The sequence below is a fragment of the Talpa europaea genome, assembly GCF_964194135.1.
Source record: "Talpa europaea genome assembly, chromosome: 2".
Taxonomy (NCBI): domain Eukaryota; kingdom Metazoa; phylum Chordata; class Mammalia; order Eulipotyphla; family Talpidae; genus Talpa; species Talpa europaea.
This window is the reverse complement of record NC_140068.1, coordinates 102,328,181-102,343,965: the sequence shown is the minus strand read 5'-3', so window position 1 is coordinate 102,343,965 and position 15,785 is coordinate 102,328,181.

Genomic DNA, 15,785 nt, shown 5'->3' with positions numbered 1-15,785 from the left:
CCTCTCTTTCCCCTGGCCAGCCCCCCACAAATCTTTTTCCTACCAGTCAGTTCTCTGGGCTCCTCCTCCAGCTTCGTGCTGCATCAAGGGTCACACAGGAGATCCACATTCGCACCAGAAACTTCTATTCACACCAATAGGTCCAAGTGGTCCCTTGACCTCCTCATCATCCCTCCTCCTCTGAACTTACCCCTCCCTTGACTAAAGTGCAGGAGGGCAGAGGAGATACCCCAATACTGAGACAGACTGTCCCCCTCCAAGGGGACCTGCTCCTGGTCCTGGGCCTTCCCTTCCCCTTCCCCTGCAGGGTGAAGCCTCCTGCCCTGGGGCTGCTCTCAGCAGCAGACACTCCTCTCCTGGAGCAGGGTGACCTCTGGCTCCCCAGGTCAGCTGGTCAGAGGTCAGGGCTCCTCATCCTGGTACAGGGCTCAGCTGCTCCTCCCCTTTCCACACAAGAGAGGGACAGCCTAGTGGGGATAAATGGAGCCCACAAATAAGAATCTTCCCCAAATGATATGTTGGGGATGGGGGTGGGAAGAATCTTCCAGAACCTTCAGAGGCCCGACCTCCCAGGTCACAGAGGGGAGAGTGCTCAGGGTTCAAATGCCCCCAAGGAGCTGCTGTGCCCCAGGAGCAGCTGCAGAAAGCTCGGCCACACCTGCCCAGAGCCCCATTTGGGAAGGAGGCATCTCTCCACCACACCCTGAGTGGGGGAAGCTATCCCAAAGACAGGTGTCTCCATAGACTTAGTCACCTAAAATAGAGAAATAGAAAAATGGTCAAAAGTGAACCTGGGGGAGACCAGCAAGAAACCATCTGTGTAAAAGTTGTGGAAAGATCTAGTTTTTTTAAAAATTGGTTAAAATGAACCTTGACTTATTTTATAAAAACTACCCAAGTTCTCCTGCTCCTCTTGAAACTATAACTAGGTAGTCACAGGACAGAGACGCTATGACATCAAGGAATCAGCAGACACCTGTGGATGTGCAGGGAGGAGAGGGGACAGAGAACCAGGAGACGTGGTTCCAGCCCAGACCCTCAGCTCAGCTCAGGCTAGAACAGATGCCAGAGCCACCTCTCCCCACAAGGGGTCACAAATGTTTTAAACATGCACCAATGTAGACTAATAGCATAAAAAATGGCAGCTTATGAGCACCCACTCACCCCTCTCCCGGCCTCACCCACATTCACTCCCACCCACCAATCTCCCTCTCCCCTGGACTCATAGCAAGTAAACCCCAGATTTCACATCATCTCATCTATCAACAGCTCTGTCTCCTGCCACCTCACACCTGGGGCACTAACAAGCTTCCCCTGTGACACCAACGCTCAGTGTCCACTTGGAGAAGAGACTTGGAAGGATGGAAGCAGAGACCCAGGCAAGACCAGAGATGGGGAGTCCCTCTCAGTTCTGTCTGCACCACCCTACTGAGAACAGATGTGGATATTTGAGGTCGGGATGAAAAAGGGCTGGCTGTGGGGGATTTATTCTGAAGGCAGAAGAGCCTGGACTGACTGGTGACTGGGTGTGGGTGTGGGTGTGGGAGGAAGAGTGACCCCAGATGAACCCTCCTGGTTGGGGACAGTGATTTTGCCAGGCTTGGTAGAGCAGGGAGAAAGTTGCTGGAGGAAAGAAAGAATTTGGATTAAGCCACATTTGTGTTGACTTCCTTATTAGACATCTGGGGGAGCAGAGGAGGCAGAAGAGTGTGGGTCTGGGTCTCAGGAGAGGGTGGCTGGAGACACCCACAGATGTGGTCAGAGATGAGGATGGAGATCAGCTTCTTCCAGGACCTTCCCAACCACCACCCATCACATCCAGGGTCCTACTGGTTACAGCTGGATCCCTTCCCAGAGGGACCCTCTGGAGGACAGAGATGCTTTAGTGCAAACAGATTCTCCTAATGCCCAAAGCCAGGTCAGCCTCAGAGGCCCCATGAGGAAGGAGGCCACAGTGGGTGGCCCTTGACCCATCACTGTGCCAGGCTGAACACAGACCCATGAGCCACACCCAGCCTCCCCCTCAGCCCAGGCTGGGCCTGGAGTGTTTACCTCCTGCCCAAACGCAGGGCCTGGGAGCAGATAAGGGCACCCAGCAAGAGGCCAGGTCTGGTCTCACTACCTCTGCTGCCTTCACTGCTCACTTCACCCTCCCCTCCCTGCCTCAGGGCTCAGCAAGGCCCCTCTGTCCCTCCCTGAGTCTACCCCTTCATCCACCCCCTGCATAGCCCCCTACACATGTCCTGAAGCCCCAAACTTCACCTCCCCCCAACACTAACCCTCAGCCCTCCCACCCCTCGCCCACCCAAGCCCTTCGAGCCCCAGTTTCTGGCTCTAGCAGCCACTTCCCCTTCCCATTCCAACCCCCTCCACTGCCTGGGGCTCCCTTAATGCTGAGAGAACACAACACCTGCTTGAAACTCACCCACAACCTTCTCTCCTTGGTAGGAGTTCCATAAAGTTTGGCAACAAAGGCAGGGGGAAGAAAGAGAATACACAGGTTCATAAACCCTTTGGAGCCCTCAGGCTTAGGGCTTGGGAATATTTACTAAAGGTCAATCAGTTGTTTGGCTTATTTTACTTATCCTGTTCTAGTTATGAATTTTTGGATTTAATTTTTTTTAAGATTTATTTATTTATTTATTTATTTATTTATTTATTTATTTATTTATTTATTTATTTATTTATTTATACAAGCACTGGGTACAGTCAGAGGTGCGGGAGGGTGAGAGAATTCACCAGAGCCAGAGCGGGGAGCAGAGCAGGCAGAAGGACCATAGTACACTGCTGAGGGGAGCAGCAGGCGGCAGGAGAGGTCTGCGCGCCATGTGGGACCCTCCTCTGGTGGCCGGGGATCGAACCGGCGCTGCAGAGGCTGCGGGCAGCTTTGCAGCCCAGTGCTCATCCGCTGCACCACCAGGGGAGGGCCCTGGATTTAAATTTTTTAAATATTTCAATAGGTTTCTTCCTCCTACTTGATCCAGGGTGGGATTGTTTTTCTCTTTAGGGGAAAAAAAAGAAAAATAACTTTCATTGCACTATCCTTAATAATGTCCTGCTTATTCCATCACTTCTAAATTTAAAATTGAGGATTATCTGACTCAATCTATCATCGTGTCTGTCCTGTAAAAACGTTAAAGTTTATTTTCAGAATTAATTGTTAGCCTTTCTGGGAAGGGGCTAGACCCTGATGCTGCTCCACCAGGAGCTAAGCTCAGGTTGCCTAGGACAGCAGCTGCCACAGGCCACATACCCCTGGGCCCACCTATGCATCTCCGTACTCTCTATCCAGCACCCACTCACTGCCCCACAGCAGGCCTCGAACTCCCCTGTCACATCTGAGTGCCCAGGTCAGAGATGTGAGGTGAAAAGGTGGGGGAGGCGTAGCTCACTGTCTTGGGAGCACACTCGCTGTGCTGTGACAGGAGTCACACTCCTCAATCTTGGTGTCAGCACTGGGGAGCCCCAACTCCCAGCCACCCCCTCCCCAGGCTAGGCTTAGAGGCCCCCCTGCAGTTCTCACTATGAGGGAGATGGCACCTGCAGATTCAGCTTCAGGGCCACTGCCCATGAGTCAGGCAGACCTGGAGCAAGAATCAAGCCCTTAGGCCAGCTCCTGTGACCAGGCCTACTATGCGGCCAGGCCAGGGCCACTGGGAGAGGGTGGGGGAGAGTACCCCAGGTCCAGCAAGTCATTTTCCGAGGGGAACAAGGTAGGTAATAAGCCTGGTTCACAAAAATCCCAGAAAATGGGAAAGCTTCTCTGAAGTTGAAAGAGAACATTCAGGAAATATCAAAGGGATACAGTCAGTAAAATGAAGAAATCCCAGTAACATTTACAAAGCTTCCCATTCTTATTTATTATGTGCTAGACACCATATCATAATATACTTTTTTTTTTTTAAAGTATTACTGCTTTTTCTTTTTAAAGATTTATTTATTTATTTATTTATACAAGCACTGGGTACAGTCAGAAGCGCGGGAGGGTGAGAGAATTCACCAGAGCCAGAGCGGGGAGCAGAACAGGCAGAAGGACCGAAGCACACTGCTGAGGGGAGCAGCGGGCTGCAGGAGAGGTCTGCACACCATGCGGGACCCTCCTCCGGTGGCCAGGGAGCAGTTGGGGATCGAACCGGTGCCGCAGAAGCTGCGGGCAGTTCGCAGCCCAGAGCTCAACCCCTGCGCCACCGGGGAGACCCTCAAAATATACTTTTATCTTCATACGTTATCTCAGATATAATTCCCACAAATTCCCTCTATATCACATTATTAACTTTCTTTGTAGATAAGGAACTGAGTGAGGCTCAGGTGAGTTAGTCAATATTTTGAGCAATATCACACAGCTGGTTAATGGGAGGGGAGGTAGGACTTAAATCTAGTGTTTGAAACTCCAAAGCTGTTTTTTCCATTCTATTCCATTCCATTCCACCAAATATGAAAAATGTTTTTGTCTCCAGAGTTTGAAATACTAAGGAGAATGACCCAAGCCTCTCAGTAAAGACTCAGGAACCAGGTCCTGCCCCCACCTCCCCCTACCCCACCTTCCTCTGTGACCTCTTCAGCCACATCTGACCAAGGGGCAGGACCCAGGCACTGTCCAGTCCCAGGTGAGCTCAGGTGGGTCACTCTTCTCTGGGTCTCAGCAAAAGAGAATTTAAAATGAGACATTTTCAAACAGGTTCCCCGAATCTTGGGTTCCATGGGAACCTCTCAGGGGCACAGGGGTGCCTCAGGAGGGGCCAGACCCAATCAGAGCTCTGACCCTGTGTCTCCCTCCTACTTGGGGATCTCCGTGTGATTGTGACAGACAACACTCCTCTACATCTGCTAGGATGGAAACGAAAAGTTGGAAAACTACAGGCAAGACCATCACTAAGGTCCCTTTCAACACAAAGTTCTTCACCTCACAGGTGATTCTCCATCACCATCACCTCACACTCCCCTGGAGAGCACCTTTCCCTCTGGTTTCCTGTCATGAGTCAGCTGGCTTCCATGATGGGCTTTCTGTGGGATAAAATGTTTTCATATTTGTGAATAAATTACATAGATTTCCAGAAGTTTCTTTCATTAAAATTCACTGCTGTACAAAAGAGTCAGTTAACCACAAGGACTGAGTGGAGTGTGTGATGAGTGGAGGGTGTGTGAGAATGGCCTAACTTTCTGAGGACAGCACTGTGAGTGAAAAACCAACTTCTAGGAGGGCAGGTGAGTTTGCTCATCACAGGGTAGAAAAACAATTTTTTATTGAAGAATGAATGAATGAATGAGTAAATGAATGCATGGTATTTCTCTTGAGTGTCAAGGGCATTGCATGTCTCAGCAGCTCCAGTGCACTAGTTACCCCACATACCTTGCAGCTGCTCCTGCTCCAGCATTTAACAGTCTGCAGTCACCCCACACCCTGCTGGTCACCAAGGGATTCAGCTCCAGGTCACTGTCTTCTCTCCATCCCAGTCTTTCCTGGTGGCTTCTCTGTACACCCAGATAACCCCACACCCTGACTCACTTCACCTCCTGACCTCCTCACCTCAAACAACCTGTCCCCCATCCTGCCCCACCCTCTCCACTATCACACTTTGACCTTGTCATCTCCTGGATCTGAAGTATCTCATCATCTCCACTCTAAGTATCTCATACCATGCTCAACTCCTGTGTTTGCAAACTACTCTCTCCTGCCCACCTTGCCAACAAAATCTCCACTTCCTGACCTCCAAGGCCCGTGACCCTGTCAGTAAGAGGTTTTGTCCCTTCCAGCCTCACCCCATCACAGGTCATGACCCACTGTTCTCATAACTCCCTTGAACACTCCACTCCCTTCTCTTCATTCTCCCCACCATGCCAGCTTGGCAAAACCCAAGCCTGGCTGAATCCACTCTCCCACCTACTTCACACCTACATCTAAGCAGCTGAGGTGGTTGGACAGAAACACTCAAACAGTTCATGGAATATTTATCATCACAGACTTCAAGTTGGCATTTGAAGTACCAAATACTTTCCTGGCTACTCACACACAAATTTTCAAGGCAATTATTTCATAGTTTCCTCTTTATTACACCCCCTCCTCTACACTCTCCACTAATACCCACCCTTTCACTGAACAATGGGCCTACCCCTCTCACTTTTTCCAGGACATTCTCCAGGACCCTCCCTCTCCTGCCATGATAACTGCCTCTGATGTGGTCACACCCATCAGCAAGTAAAACAGTATACTCCCTATCTCAAAAACTAAGCAATCTCCCACTACAATTTCCATTAAAAAGAATAGTGTAGCCATAATGTACAAGATGAGCCTTATGGCAAGAAAACCACCAAATAGGAACATGTCAAGTTGAGACTCACACTGGCCAAGTTGAGCATTGATTAATGCAATCACTACAAGGGATTATAGCACATAAAAATTATTTTTATATTATACCAAACAAAAAGTCATTGATTGCCTTTGGGGGATGCAAGAGAAGGAACTGAATATTCTGAAAAGTGGTAAATAAAGAATAAAGAAAGGCATTAATCCACCTTTATTATATAAACCATAATGAAGGGGTAGATGATTATAGTTTCTCTATAAAAATTAAATAAATAAAAACAGTGATAAAATTTGAATATCACCACTTTGCAATCCCTAATAAAATAATAGATCTGAACAATGCTCAGCAGTGGCTGCCAACTGGGATCCGATGCCCCCTGGTGGGAAAGCACAGCATAGCACTTCCATGATTCACTCTTACCAGAAAATAGATCCTGAATCATATCAAGTATTTAAATCTCCTCTGCAGGAGGCAGAGGAATGTAGTCAGTGAATGAGACATGAATGCAATTAGCAACATTTAAAATGCAGAAACTTCTATAGGAAACGAGTCATTTCTTCAGAAAAATAAATGCCAAGAAAAAATTAAGAGCCTTAAGCTGCCAGTGTAACTATGCAAAGAACACCAATTCCAAAAAAACAAAACACCAAACCACTTACAAAAGCAGGGAATCCTACAAGATATATGCCATGTCTTTTAAGTTTCTTTAGCAAGATTTTGATTTTACAGAAAAATCAAGATATCAATGTAGCATATTTCCAAGTTTACAGTGTTTTTGCTCATAACATCTTCTGTGAATATAGTGTATTGGTCATAAGTAATGAATCACATTAACAGATTATCATTAAGGGCCTCCCTGGTGGCACAGCGGTTGAGCGCTGGGCTGCAAAGCTGCCCACAGCCTCTGCAGCGCCAGTTCAATCCCCGGCCACAGGGCGAGGGTCCCACATGGTGCACAGACCTCTCCTGCCACCCGCTGCTCCCCTCAGCAGTGTATTTTGTCAGTCTGCCTGTTCTGCTCTCAACTCTGGCTCTGGTGAATTCTCTCACCCTCCCATGCTTCTGACTGTACCCAGTGATTGCATAAATAAATAAATAAATAAATAAATAAATAAATCTTTTAAAAACAAATAAACAAACAAACAAAAAAACAGATTATCATTAAGTCAATACTTTCTTCAACATTCTTAGCTTCTACCTGATTCCCTTGCTTGTACCTGGAACCTATCTGGGATGCCACCTTACACGTGTGTTATGTGCCCTTGGGCCCTGCTTGGCTGTCATGGTGTCTTTAGACTTCACTTAGTTTTGATGTCACTGAGGCCAAATGGGAGCAGAAACAAGATGCTTTGCAATTTCCCACCTAGTGTGTCAGCAGGGGCCCAGTGGGAAGCCTGAGGTCCCAGACGTCCAGCAATGAGGAAATGTCCCCACAAATATCAAGAGGCCAAATGAAGAACCTGTATTTCTACCCCCACCTGTCAGCAATGAGACAGTACCTTGGTTTCCCCAAGGGCACAATGTCAGAGGATACCTGCTAAAATAGAGTTAAATCAAACTCAGGGTCTCATAACATGATAACCAGAATATCCAGGATACAAATGAAAAAAAAAAAAAAATCACTTTTCAATGAAAAACAATCAAATTCTCAAATTGAATAAGAAAAGATCATCAGCAGATACCAACACTCAAGATGACTTCAATGTTGGGATACATGGCACCTGTTTGAGCAGACAAGTATTTTTTTTTTTTTTGAGCAGACAAGTATTTTAAATTAAATATTAAAAAATTGTGTCTGAGCCAGAAGGGAGCAGCAAACAGCCAGGAATACATGTTGGCCCAAGTATGGCTGTGGGAGGCCTGTGACACCTGTGCATTTCCTCCCCCACCCTGTGTCCGGAGCCGCATGGAGCATGCGCCGTGTTGCGCATGCTCGCAAATGTCCGGAGCCGCATGGCGCATGCGCAGTGTTGCGCATGCGCGCAAGTTAAGTTTCAGTTTCGTTTTAGCCTTCGGAGAAACCACCACGCATCCGAAGAAGCACGTGGGACAGAGAGGTACGAGAGAGGAGCGAGGGGGGATAAGAAGGAAACCACGGGAGAGACTATGTGGAGGATAGGGAGAGAGACTATGTGGAGGATAGGGAGAGAGACTATGTGGAGGATAGGGAGAGAGACTGCGTGGAGGAGAAGGAGAGAGACTGCGTGGAGGAGAAGGAGAGAGACTGCGCAGAGGATGAGGCGAGGAGACCTCGAGAGGGAGACTGTGGAAAGGATGCTGTGTAGAGACTTTGAGAGAGGATACTGAGAAACGTACTGAGAGAGGAGCATAGAGAAAGCCAGGGAAGGTAGTAGGACAGGGAAAGGAAAAACATGTAAAAGTAGGAAAAGGAAAAAGGAAAAATAAAGAAGGAAACGCTAGCGTCAATTTGTCAAGCCCCTCATTTCAATCCTCAGCCCTTCTCTTTTCGTGCCTCCGAATCCCGCGGGCCGGGACACCCTGGACTATAAGTGAAGCCCTGAAGGCAGAGTGCAGACATGGTAGCCAGAAGGGAACAGTGACTAGCCTGACCATACTGACCAGATCAGCCCAGGGAGAACACATTGGTCCACATTTAGCTGTTGGAGGTCAGCGACCTCCATCCACCAATGCCTACCCCACCCTGAGCTGTGAGTGAAGCCAGGAAGGCAGAGGGAGGGCTCAGCAGCCAAAAGAGAAGACACACTAGCTAGGAGAGAGACCAAGAACATACATAGATGAAGTAACTTCCAAGGCTACTGATCACCAACCCATATACAGCATCACAGTCCTTGAGAAGCCTGGTGTAACAGTGGCAAGACAGGTCTGACCACCAGTCCCTGATATTCCAGAAGGAGCATCCTAAACAAATACCAGCCCGGTACATAAAACAAATTTGAAAGCAAAAAATAGGTAGAAGAAAAAATGCAAATAATTCAGGGATTGACACACCATAAAAAGAAAATCAGCCCCCAAAATTCAACAAGACCAACTTGGAAGAATTCTCTGACAGAAAAAGAATTCAGAATCACATTAAAAAAAAGGAAAAAAAAGGGAAAAGAATGATATGACAAATATACTCAATAAACTCAAGAATGAAAATGAGTCTTTAAAGAAAAAAATAAAGGAAATGCAGGGAGTTAAAAGATTTATGGAGGAGTTAAAGAATTCAGGAAAATGAATTACTGGCAGAATTGATGAAATGGAAGAACAAATCAGTACTCTAGAAGATATAAAAAGAACCAAAAGAGAAAAAGAAAGAGACAATCAAAGGGAAAAAAATGAAGAAACACTCCAGGAAATATCAGACACCATGAGGAAAAGGAATATGAGTCATAGGTATCCTAGAAGGTGAAGAGAGAGAGACAAAGGGGCAGAGAACTTATTTATGGAAATAACTGAAAAGAATTTCCCATATATGAAGACGGAAATGAAAATAGAAATAGAAGAAGCTAGAAAAACACTAAATTATCACAACAAAAGAAGAAATACAGCAAGACACATAATAGTGAAGCTTCTAAAAGTCCCAGACAAAGACAAAATAATGAAGCTGGCAACAGGAAAGAAACAGATAACTTATAAAGGAAAATGGCTTAGGATGACATCAGACTTCTCTGAAGAAACACTATAGGTAAGAAGAGAATGGAGTGACATAGTCAGCAGACTCCAAGACATAAAATGCCAACCAAGAATGCTTTACCCCACAAAGCTCTCTTTCCTCTATGAAGGAAAAATAAGGACCTTCTCAGACAAACAAAATCTTCAGAAATTCATTACTACTTAAGCCCCGCTCAAAAAACAAAACAAAACAAAACAAAAACAACATTACAAGAAGCCCTAAAGCCAACACCAAAAAAGAAATGAATAGGAAGAATGGAATAAGGTAAGGAATAGAACCACAAAAGGACAAATGGCAAGTACAGACTCCAATGTCTCAATAATAACCCTAAGTGTAACTGGATAAAACTCATCAATAAAAAGACACAGAGTGGAAGACTGGATTAAAAAAAAGAATCCAACCATCTGCTGTCTTCAGAAAACACATGAAACTGCAAAAGATAAACATAGATTGAAAGCAAAAGGTTTGGAAAAAATTCTACAAGCAAATGGACCCAAAAGCCAGAAACAGCTATACTTACATCAGATAAAATAGATTTCAAACTAGAAAAGCCAAAAAAGAGACATAGATAGTCATTACATTCAAGGGGATAATACACCAGCAATATATAACACTCATAAAAATATACACTCTAAATAAAGGAGCACAAAAATATATCAGATGATTATTATCATCTCTGAAAACACATATTAGAGAAAATACATATGTAGTAGGAGACTTCAACACACCACTCTCACCAATAGACAGATGGAGACCAAAAAAATTAAACAAGGACATTATAGCCCTAAGTAAAGACTTAAACCATATGGCTTAACAGACATCTATAGGACACTGTACCCAAAAAAATTGAATACACATTTTTCTCAAGTGTGCATGGATCATTCTCCAGGATTGATCACATACTGGACCACAAAACAAACATTAACATATACATGAAAATCAAAATAATACCAACTATCTTCTTAGATCATAAAGGCATCAAACTAGAAATAAACAATAAAAAGAAAGCAATGAATCCTACCACTTTATGGAGATTAACCCCATACTACTGAAAGACCATTGGATTAATAAGGAGATCAAAGATGAAATTAAAAATACCTTGAGATGAATGACAATGAGGACACATCTTTCCAGAATGTATGGGACACAGCAAAAGCAGTAATAAGTGGAAAGTATACAGCAATACAGGCCCATATCAAGAAACAAGAAAGAACCCAAAGAAGTAACCTAATCTCCCTTCTCAAAGAACTAGGAAAAGAACAACAACAAAGCCCAAAGCCAATAGAAGAAGGGAAGTAATAAAAATTAAAGCAGAAATAAATGACATAGAAACTTAAAACATTCAAAAGATCAATGTAACCAGGGCCTCCCTGGTGGCGCAAGGGGTTAAACAATGCACTATGAAGCAGTCCGCAGCCTCTGCAGCAAGAGTTTGATCCCTGGCTGGACAGGAAGCAAACCACATGGCAAGGCAGACCTCTCCTGTCTCGCCCACTGCTCCCCTCAGCAATGTGTTTCAGTCAGTCTGCCTGTCCTGTACCCCACTCGTCTCTGGTGAATCCTCTCACCCCCTGCATCTCTGGCCTGAACCCCAGCTCTTGTGTGCATAAATAAAAAAATCTTTAAAAAAATCAATGAAACCATAAGTTGGTTCTTCAAAAAAATAAACAATATAGACCTCTGGCCAGGCTCACAAAGAAAAAATGGGAGAAAAGCCAAATAAAAAGGATCACAAATGAAAGAGAAGAAATCACAACAAACACAGCAGAAACCTTAAGAATAATAAGATTACTGGGTCTCCCTGGTGGCGCAGCTGTTGAGTGCTGGGTTGCAAAACTGCCCGCAGCCTCTGCAGCGTCAGTTTGATCCCCACCAGCCGAGTGAGAGTCCCACGTGGCACGCAGAACTCTCCTGCCACCCACTGCTCCCCTCAGCAGTGTACTTCATCAGTCTGCCTGTTCTGCTCTCCGCTCTGGCTCTGGTGAATTCTCTCACCCTCCCGTGCTTCTGACTGTACCCAGTGCTTGTATAACTAAATAAATAAATCTTTAAAAAAAAAAAAAGAATAATCAGATTACTATGAACAAACAAGTTCAACCATCTAGAGTAAATGGACAAGTTCTTAGAACTATACAATCATTTAAAGCTAGATAAAGAAGAAATAGAACACGTAAACAAACCAGTTACAAATTGAAACAGTAATCAAACCCCTCCCCAAATCCAAAAATCCAGGACCTAACAGTTTCACAGTTGAGTGCAACCAAACATTCAAAGGTGAATTAGTGTCTAGCTACAAAAACTCTTTCAAAACATTGAGAAACAAAGAATATTACCGAACACATTTTATGAAGCCAACATTACACTAATACCAAAACCAAATAGAGAACACACACAAAAAAAAACTACAGACCAATCTCCCTAATGTACACTGATGGAAAATTCCTCAATAAACTCCTAGCCAAAAGAACCCAAGAATAAATCAATAGAATAATACAGGGGCCTCCCTGGTGGCACAACCAGGGGTTAAGATGCAACCTATGAAGCTATCCATAACTACTGCAGCACGAGCTCAATCCCTGGCCAGAGACGTCACCCACATGGTGCAGCAGACCTCTCCTGACTGGTCTGCTGCTCCCCTCAGCATTGTATTTCAGTCAGTCTGCCTGTTCTGCTCCTCACTCTGTCTCTGGTGAATCCTCTCACTTCCCGCACTTCTGGCCTGTGTACCCCAGCTCTTGCATGCATAAATAAATAAATAAATAAATAAATAAATAAATAAACAAATAAATATATTTTTTAAAAGGATAATATTCCATGACCATGTGGGACTTATTCCAGGGGCACAAGGATGGTTCAACATCCAAAAATCATTAATGTAATTCAACACATCATTGAAAAGAAAAATAAAAACCATATGATCATATCAATAGATACTGAGAAAGCATTTGATAAATTTCAACATCCATTTATGATGAAGGTCCTCAAAATTCTCAGAATAGACGGAACGTAACTTAACATAATAAAAACCATATATGACAAACCCACGGCCAATATCATCCTCAATGCTGAAAAGCTGAAGGCCTTTCCTTTAAGATCAAGAACGAGATGTCCATTCTCACCACTGCTCTTCAATATAATACTGGAGGTGCTAGCCAGAGCAATAAGACAAGAGAAAGACATACAAGGATTCCAAATAGGGAAAGAAGAAGTAAAATTATCACTGTTTTCAGATGATATGATAATATACACAAAGAACCCTAAAAGCGCCACAGAAAAACTGCTCAAAATAATCATCCAGCTTGGTATAGTAGCAGGATACAAAATCAACACACAAAAATCAGTAGTTTTTCTATAAGCAAACAAATTCAACAATCCAGAAGAGATGGACAAATTCCTACAACTCTATAATCACCCAAAGCTGGATAAAGAAGACATAGAACACCTAAACAGACCAATTACAAGCAGTGAAATTAAAATGGTAATTAAAACCCTTCCCAGAAACAAAATCCCAGAACCAGATGTATTTACCAATGAATTCTACCAAACATTCAGAAGTGAATTAGTGCCTATCCTTCACAAACTTTTTCAAAAAATTGAGAAGGAAGGGATTGTGGGTGTGCTACTCCTAGGCAGCCTATTCAGCTGTAATTTTGTCACCTAAACAAGGTCAAAATGGCCTGGCCAGTTAGATACAGGAGCCCAACCCATTAACCCTTCAAATCAAACAAGAGCACAAAGCTGGATCACACTGGTAAGGTTATACATCATGAGGTATGACCAGAAATGCCTGGGAGGCTGAGGACCTATGTATGGCAAGGGACCCCAGAAGCTGATCAGTGGAATGCCTTGTTGATAAGATTAAAACCATGGCTGGGATTAGGGTGTGTCATCAATTAGATGAGAAGTGCATGAAGGGCAGACTCACAATCCCTACCTAATCTTCTACACCCTTCCCCTTTCTTTAATCTCCTTCCCCTTAATCTCCTTTTGCTCCTCTCACTTACAACCAGTGCCTTATGTCAATAAAAGGGCCAAGATCTTGCTCTTCAGCAGCATCCTGCACTGTGCAGCCTGCTCCACAACTCCCATTACTTTGTCCAGTGTGGTGTTGTCTGACGCAACAAGGGATAATACCAAACAGGTTCTATGAAGCCAACATTACACTAATACCAAAACCAAACAAGGGCAACACAAAAAAAGAAAACTACAGGCCAATATCTCTAATGAACATGGGTGCAAAAATCCTCAATAAAATATTACCTATCAGAATCTAACAATGTATCCATAAAATAATTCACCACAACCAAGTAGGTTTCATTCCAGGGACACAAGGATGGTTCAACATCTGAAAATCAATCAGCGTAATCCAACACATCAACAAAAGGAAATATAAAAACCATATGATAATATCAATAGATGCTGAGAAAGCTTTCGACAAAGTAAAACACCCATTTATGATAAAGGTCCTTGAAATCCTCGGGATACAAGGAACATACCTCAACATCATAAAGGTCATATATGACATGCCCATAGTCAATATCATTCTCAATGGTGAAAAGCTGAAAGCATTTCCATTAAGATCTAGAACAAGAGAAGGATGTCCACTCTCACCACTGCTTTTCTTTTCTTTTCTTTTTTAAATTAATATTTTATTTTACATAATTCTTACATCATTTTTCATTTTTGCACAATGTATGCATTATCATTTTGGTTATATTCCCCATACAATTGCTCCCCGCCCCTTGTTTTGACCCTAGTCATTCCTCTCCCCTTCCCGCCCCCCCGGCTCCCCATCCCATAGTGTGTCTCTGGTTTATAGTTGCTTGTTGATTTTGATTTTCACTTTGTATTGATTAGTCTTTTTCCTGGTCCCTTATTTAGGTTTTCTAAATTCCTGCTATGAGTGAGATCATCTGGTATTTTTCCTTTTCTTTCTGACTTATTTCACTGAACATGATCCCTTCTAGCCCCATCCATGTTGCTGCAAGCTGCATGTGTTTATCTTTTTTGATTGCTGAGTAATATTCCATTGTGTATATATACCACATCTTCTTGATCCAGTCATCCATTTTTGGGCATTTGGGTTGTTTCCATAGCTTAGCTATTGTAAATAGTGCTGCTTTAAACACAGGCATGCAGGTGCCCTTTGGAATTAATGTTTCTTTGTAATTTGGGTAAATACCTAGGAGTGGAATTGCTGGATCATATGGAAGCTCTACCTTTGTTAGGTCAAGAAATCTCCACACAGCTCTCCATAGTGGTTGGACCAGTTTGCACTCCCACCAGCAATGCAGTGTCATTTGCCATCAAATTGGTTATTCAGTAATTGATCAAGAAGCATTTGCAGTTTTACTTTTAAATGTATATTTTAGCAATGGTAGAAACTAGCCATAAACAAATGAGGAGAATCTAGCAGGAGTCAGCTAACGAAATTCCTAATGTTTCAGCAATCTGCCCCATGCCTGGACCTTTGTCAGATGACATGAGTAACATGGCTCCCAGTAATCGATCCTGGAGAATTATCCGTGTGCTCTTGAGAAAAATGTGTACTTGGATTTTTTTGGGTTTAGTGTTCTATAGATGTCTGTTAAGCCCATGAGCTATAGATCGTTATTTAGAGCTTTAGTGTCCTTACTTATTTTATGTCTTGTTGATCTATGCATTGTTGATAGTGGTGTGTTGAACTCTCCTACTACATATGTGTTTTCTCTGATGTCTGTTTTCAGAGATGATAATAGATGTCTGATATATTTTGGTGCTCCTTTATTTGGTGAGTATATGTTAATGAGTGTTATTTCTTCTTGAAGTATTGTCCCCTTGATCATAATGGTGTGACGGTTGGG